The following is a 7761-nucleotide window of genomic DNA, read 5'->3' on the forward strand; positions in this document are numbered from 1 at the left end:
AGAATCGATACCGATACCAAAAATACCGGTTACGGTACCGGTATATGAAGGTAAAAAACGGTAGTGAGCCGGTACCAGGAACGCCAAAAGTCGGTACCGAATTGGTACTTAAGATCTTTTGGTTCGGCAAATTTGGTACCGGTACCCAAAACAATTTGCTCATCTATGACCACGGGTTTCATACGAACAACATCGTTACCATACAACTTTTTTGGTTGATTTTCTTTCTAGAAAAAATGCTCGGATAGTCCCTGTTGTTTGCCTATTTTTCACCTTTAGTCCCTAACTTTCTAAAATTACACCTATAGTCCCTAATTTTTTGAATTTCGTTCCCGGATAGTCCTTGTCGTGAATGGGTGTTAGTTTTTGGTGTTAAGTGGGTTTAAAATGACCAAAATACCCTTTAGTATAAAACCAAATATATTAAATAATTATCAATAAATATATGTTGTGGACCCAATTATTCAGCTCTCTCTTTCTACCTTTTCTCTCCCTCTTAACCACCACCACCATCTCCTTCACCTCCACCGCAGGCACCACCACCACCATCTGCAATACAACAAAAATAACACAACCTTAACACTTCCTGGGAATCACTCACTCTTCTTCTTCTCTCTCTCCCTCTACGAACAAAAGGTGAATTGTGTTGATGTTTTGAAGGTGTGTGGGGTTAGGTTGTGGGGTGGATAATGATGGGTTGTGGGGGATCGAGACCGGGGCAAGGGGTTGACTGTTGTGACGATAAGTGGTGGTGTAGGTGTTGGTTGATAATGTTTGTGGTAGGAGGCGGTGGTGTAGGTGTTAGTTGACAGTGACACAATCAAGAAACCTAAACATCTTACTCATGTAAAAAAAAGTCAAGAAATTGCAACAGCTACCAACAATAGAGAGCACCCACAATCCAGCAATAACCTGCAAATAAGATGTAATTTGAGTCAAAAGTTCCTCTTTTTTATTTCTTTTATTTTTTTTAAATCGTATTAAGTTAACATACAACTAGGAACTTCTTCAGATCTCTCCCGGACCGGCGCAATACCCCGTAACATTTGAAGAAAATTATTGATTTCAATTCTTAATGCAGAAGCAAACTGAAGAACGGTGTCTTCTGGAATTCTAACTTCTTGTATGGGTGGAAGAGACCTGTGGATAGATCAATTAGACTTGAACCTAATATTGAAATTATGATTTGACTTTGAAAAGCTTACTTGTTTATGATTTTAGAGGCACTGGACCATAAGAAGATAAGTGCAAACACAAGAATCGAAATGTGGCAAAGCAAAGTAACCAGATAGTACTAGAGCAACGAAAAGAGAAAATGGGAGTGGGGTGGATGTATGGTGGGCCCACAAATAAATAAATCTATTTAATAGGTTAAGTTATTTTGTTTTATAGTAAGGGTATTTTTGTCTTTTCACATCATTTTAACTGAGAGAACTAACTGATGTTAGGCCTAGGGACTATCCGGGAACGAAATTGCAAAAGTTGGGGACTATAGCTGTAATTTTAGAAAGTTGGGGACTAAAGGTGAAAAAAGAGGAAACTACAGGGACTATCCAGGCATTTAACTCTTTTCTTTCGGTTATCTTTTAGTGTTTTTTTCTACATTTTCTTTTTATTCTTGTCAGCAGTTCTGGTCGCAACACACTCGTAGTGATTTCAAAACACATGTAAACACAGACTAAATAACAAAAGAAATTCGCCGCAACGCGGCGAACTTCTTTAAACCTAGTTACTTAAAAATCAAAATAAAACATATAATCCATAAATTCAATAACAAATATAATAAAATAAAATGCTTTTGGGGCTGTAGAGAGTGGGATAGGATGGGTGAGTTCAGGGATGGGGGAAGGAGTGGTCAATGTTAAAGATGAACTGGCTCGAAGATGATAGTTGCACGATGGTGAGGGTCGTAGTTTGACAGGCGATTGGGGGTGTTTGACTAGAGAAAAAAAAACATTATAACTGCAGTTTTCATCTTTGATGTTGCTCAAACATAAGGTTTTGTTCACCTTTAACACTCTTTGTCCCTGACGTTACAAGTTTTAACACTTTCCTTCTTCGATTCTCGATATCTTGATTCTTCACAATCACCTATCTGAATTCCATTCGAAACAACCTCTTGATTTTCACTTTAGCCTCTTCTTCAACCTTTAGGATTCAATTCCTGACCTTTTTACATCGAGAAAATCAAATCAAGTTGCTGCCACGACAATTTCACAACTCGTGCAACTATAGAACTCAATGCTCATTATCGGACTCAGAACTCAAAATCTCATCCTTGATTTGCTAGATTCTCGCTGCCATGACCCGTATCGTTGAAGAAGTTGTTTTTCTTGCTTGAGAATCTAGAAAGAGGCTAAGGTGAAAATCAAAAGCCTGATTCGAATGGTAGACGAATTCCAATCGGTTTACGAAGAATCAAGATATCAAGAACCCAAGAAGGGAAAGTGTTAGAACTTGAATCATTAGGGACGAAGAGTGTTAAAGGTGGACGAAACCTGATGTTTTGAGCAAACATCAGGGACAAAAACTGCAGTTCACTCTTATTTTTATATTATTACCAAGTGTATGTTTGTCATTGACATAAACTAACATAAAAAATATAACAAAGTTAGTGAATTGGATTAAAAGTGTTCAAATTTAAAACGTTAGAAACAAAGAGTGTTAAAGGTGGATGGAACTTGATATGTTGAGCAAACCTAGGGTACGAAAACTGCAGTTTACTCGTTGAGATAATACAAAAAATGTTTTCCCTTTACTTCATAATGATGCATAGTATTTGTTAAGTCTTTATTACCCAATCTCTCGATCCTATCGGTCCTACAATCATCTCACATCCTGCACCCGACCGTCGACATCCTCTAGTTGCCCATGTTCATTTTACTGGATTAATTTTGTAAGACCCATTAAAGTCCAATTTCCTTACTAAAAAATAAAACAATTAACTGATACGAAACTAAGACAAAACCGTTCGGTTAAAAGACAACACTAATCGAAGTTTCGTTCTAGTGGAGGTTCATAACCGAATTGAACCGCCCTCCCTACACACCAATACCTTCAAGTATTGGTAAAAATATTACGTGAATGGGTGCAAAAAAATGGGGGGGGGGTCATAAATGGGTAGGATAAAAAAGCAGGCGAGATAAAAAAAAATAGTCAGTTTAACAAAACAACATATGACGATAAACAACATCAAACAAATTGACGTAAGTTAAGTTAGAGAAAATTTACAAGACATAAATACTAGATAGCGAATTTGAAAAACAAAATCGTAGAATAGTAGATCTTCAAACATAGTGTATAATCCATGAAAACTAGCTTCTCCCAAATAACAATATATGATACTCCACCGATACATACCTTGAACATGATACATAAAAGTTAATAATATTAAAAGTATAATAAATTGATGAAAACATAGTGTATAATCCATGAAAACTAACCCAACGGGCCTTCATATTTTTGGGCACGCTAAATGGCCTAAATTTGCCCAACTTAAGTGCAGATTTGGGCTTATTCAAATATCAAACGTTCAACTTCAAATAAATAATTAAAACAAGTTGTTTTAAAACTATATACAGATATACTTCAAAAATGCAGTGTCTGTAACCAACATAGTCATCTTGGTTAGGTTTAAAATTAACATTCTTCTTGTACAAGTTGATGTAACAGTGTTTACACTTTCCTGCTACAAATTTTTATGTGTCGGTTAGGGAGGAGGGGGCACCTGCGGGCATTGGCGAAGCCACGCCCCCCCCCCCCCCCAATTTTTCCGAAACGGGCGGGGGGGGGGGGGGGCAACCGTATATACCTATACGAAAGTACTATTTATAAGATAAGTTCTGCCTGCGGGTGCCCCTTGACCCTGCCCACGTAGGATTCATCGTGCAGTGTCATCGACGTCGGTGCTACGGGTATATTGTTCTGGTTGCAGATGCGGGTTGTAGTCACCGAAGCGGGTATGTTGTGTGATGTGTGTGGAGAGGAGAGGGAGACCTGCAGCAAGTATGTGCTTTTCTTGGCGGGAACACCGCCGCCGGTGGAGTAGTATGCGGGTTGTGATCTCCGGATAGTTGACATGGCGTTGCTGTATTGGTTAGGGTAACTTCGGTGAGCGCCCCCTCCTCCCTTAGGCTACATGATGTGGGATAAAGCCACTAGGGGCTTTATCACGCAACATCAGAGCCACGCAGGTTTTAGTGCAACAATGGTGCTCCCCTTTAACATTGAGGGTGTGGAATAAGACCCTCTTTAACTAAATTAAAAAAAAAAACTAAAAAAAGGAATTTGATTGGATAACATGTATGTGTGCCCCTAAATAATCCTTTAGCGCTCGTTATCTACTTGACGGAGTGGTCCATACCGCCCCTTCATACCGCCCCTACAGCGGCGTTTGAGACGCTATAAAGGTAATGTGGTAGGGAGCTTGAGCCCACTTCGGTGGCCTTAGTTTTAGCTAACCTATCAGCTTTGCTAAAATAGCTTAACTGGATTGGAACCGCAAATTCCGCAATCATCGGTTTTCAGTAAATAGTTTAACTAAACCATCGTTTTCATATTCGTTTCAATTATTTCAGTTCCTTTTATATTTATTTACTTATTTTTTTGTGTGCTCACCCTACATCCTACAAACACCTCAACAATGTGTTGGGTTAGTTAAATATTCCTCGTGCACCATAAAAAAAAACATAAAAACAACCTGTCATATTTGACGGTTTAGACTGGACGGTGTGGGAGGGGTGGGCATAAAGCGCAACATGACAGTCACGTCAGGATGGAGCGTTTAAAAAAAAGCACGTGATGAAAGGGTTTGAAAGGAGACGTTTTTTAAAAAATAAAACAAACAATTAAAAACCCAATCAACCAATCACATCGCTCCACCTCACCACACAAACACCACCCACCAATCACATCGCTCCACCTCACAACCCAATACACCCTCCATGCCGGTGGAATTCTCCATGCCCTCCCCTCCACGGGGGCGGTGTGCCAGCCAGTGGCGTACCCACCCCAAGTTGTGGGTGGGTAGGTGCACCACTTGAAAAAATATTTTAGTGTTATTTTTCGTCGGAAATTCCGACTGCACCCCTTGGAAATTTTCACTTGCACCCCTTGGAAATTTTCAACCGCCCCACTTAGAAAACAAATATTATGAATTTATAAAAAAATTAAACACTGATTATTATTTAATCGATAAGTGTATAACACAATTTATATAGTTATTGTTTAACCACTTATTTACTTTATTACTTAACCTAATCAAAGTCCAATCTACAATCTTTTTATGTTTTTTGATGTTTTTTTGGTTGTCTAGACTTGTAGTTAAATGATTTTGTTGTTTTATTTATAGCTTTGTTTGTTTAAATGATTAGTTATAAGTAATCAACATTTAATACTAGGACTTGAATGTTTGAAAATAAAATTGAAAATTATGGACTATGATTAAACATAACTGTTTATTTTGTTTAAGTGTTTAGCGTTGTTTTATGAACTTATAGAGCGATTTATATTTGATAGAAAACATGAGTAAGAATGTAATGAACTTATTGAGTGTTTAGTATCTCCAGATGATGTTTGGATAGGTTTAAAAACATAAAAACCTGTAGGGCACAATTTTAAATACGTTTGTAATGAAGTTTGACGTGTTTTTCGATGATTATATAAATTTTAGGTTGATGTTCTTTTGTCTTACATGACCCGACCCGCTATGAACCAATTTTTTTATACAACTTAGGCTTAAAATCTTTAAAAATATTCCACATCCCCAGGAAAAAAATTCCTGGATCCGCCACTGGTACTGACGTGATGCGCCAAAACACGCTTCGACACCGACACCGTCTAGGCTAACAAATCCTTCTAGACTAAAATTGTATCCAAAATATTGAATTTCCTTACTTTAAATGTGTAAAATAGAGGACTCTGGATCCCATGTGATCTATATAAAAAAAATAAAATAAAATACAAACTTTTATGTATCGTGAATTGGAGAAGCCGAAATCAGGGCCATAACAATAGAATTTCGGTCCAATTGTGGGCCGAATGGGCGATGCCTTTAGGCAGATGTGTGAACACTTTCTGTCGTGTAGGTGAATAGGAATGGTAAAACAATCAAATTTGATAGAAAAACCTGAAATCCAGATAAAATGTTATTTAAAAGAAACTTCATGGGTTTGCAACATCGTATTCATGTATAAGATTATTTAAAAGAAACTTCATGGGTTTGCAACAAGTATGACGTTAGATGATGTACATTGGCCGGCTCAACTATTTTGATGGCCTAAAGCAAATTCAAAAACTCGAGGCCTTTTTCCAAAAAAACACTATTTGAGAAAAATCCTCTTTTACCCGGGCTTGGGACCGGTAAAATAAACTAAAAGGTTTATTGTTGGCGAATTTAACTTAATTTTTTTGTATTTTTATATATTTTTTGTATGTGTGAAGATAAGTTCAGCACAGCCCAAACATCATATATAATTTTTTTTTTTTTTAAGTTGGAGGCCTATTGATTTGAAGGCCTAAAACCCAAGCCTTAAAATACTTGGCCCTAATAACATACAGCTGGAACCCACATTAAAAATATAGTAAATTATATGTTGAAATTTATATAAACATGAAGCAATGAAAATGGTAGAATTGTTAATAGTATAGTTGAATATTTTATGTTTCAAGTTGATTTTTTGAGGCGAGTATAAGTTTAAGTTTCACTTTCAGGTAATGGTTATCTAACGAATATTTTTTTAACCACAAAACAAGTATACCCATGAACCACATAAGTAATGTGTAACGAGTACCATACGCATATGTAAGGCATGGTTTTTAGTTTTTGTTGTTCAGGCATAAGATTGAGATTATCAAAACATGTCTCATTGTCATCCTTAGGCTGGGTTGTATGGGGTAGTGCCCTTAGCCACCTCAGCTAAATAACGTACCCCACACCATTTTTAGGGCGTCATTGGGGGCATGGATTATTCTTCTAATCGCTAGCCCAATAACGAGGGCTAACAGATGATTTGGGGCCCACTTCATTTTAAATGGTTAAAAACCAAAAGAAAAGTAGGGGGCGTCATTGTGGGGCTTTAACCAATTTCTTGGCTATTAGGGGGGGGGGGGGGATAAAGCTTAGGAACCATTAGGTTCTGGGTTCGATTCCCACAAGAGGGTTTTCCCGGATTTATTGGGTTCGATTCCCACAAAAGGGGGTTTTCCTAGATTATTGCCTAGTGGAGATGGATATGATCAAAGTGTTTCGACAGTGATCCAAACTTGTCGTTAAAAAAATCTAAGCGTTTAAATTGGACCGTCAAATGTTATTTTGATCTTATTACAAATTTAATCTACACCGTCCTATGTTGTTTTTTAATTAAAATTTAACTAATTATGAAAAGTTAATCAAATAATTATCTATTATCTATTTCTCATATATACACATGATTAAAAATAAATAATCATCCTAAAGGCACTTTTAGTTTATTTTTAAGAAATAATGTTTTGTTTTTTGTAAAAGTTGGTAGACTTCAAATTAATTAAAATGCACCATATACTCCCGTTCCATAACTTGTATTTAGAATATAAAAAAGTCAAAATTCGATGATATAAATGACTTATTATAATGTCTTGCTTTTGGAAGGTCTCAAAATACATATACAAATCATTAGAATATTTTATGAGACAATCAAGAATGGTCCTAAACACCTCCTGTTTGTCCCAACACCAACAATAATATTATATATGTGTGTGTATATATATCTCCCATAGGACGAA

The 7761-nt window shown here is 36.7% G+C and overlaps 1 pseudogene; it reads right to left on the reverse strand.

The window, feature by feature from the left end:
* Positions 1-468: 468 nt before the first annotated feature.
* On the reverse strand, positions 469-4080 carry LOC110944734 (annotated as a pseudogene).
* Positions 4081-7761: the final 3681 nt, after the last annotated feature.

Source organism: Helianthus annuus, chromosome 6 (genome assembly GCF_002127325.2).
Source record: "Helianthus annuus cultivar XRQ/B chromosome 6, HanXRQr2.0-SUNRISE, whole genome shotgun sequence".
NCBI lineage: Eukaryota > Viridiplantae > Streptophyta > Magnoliopsida > Asterales > Asteraceae > Helianthus > Helianthus annuus.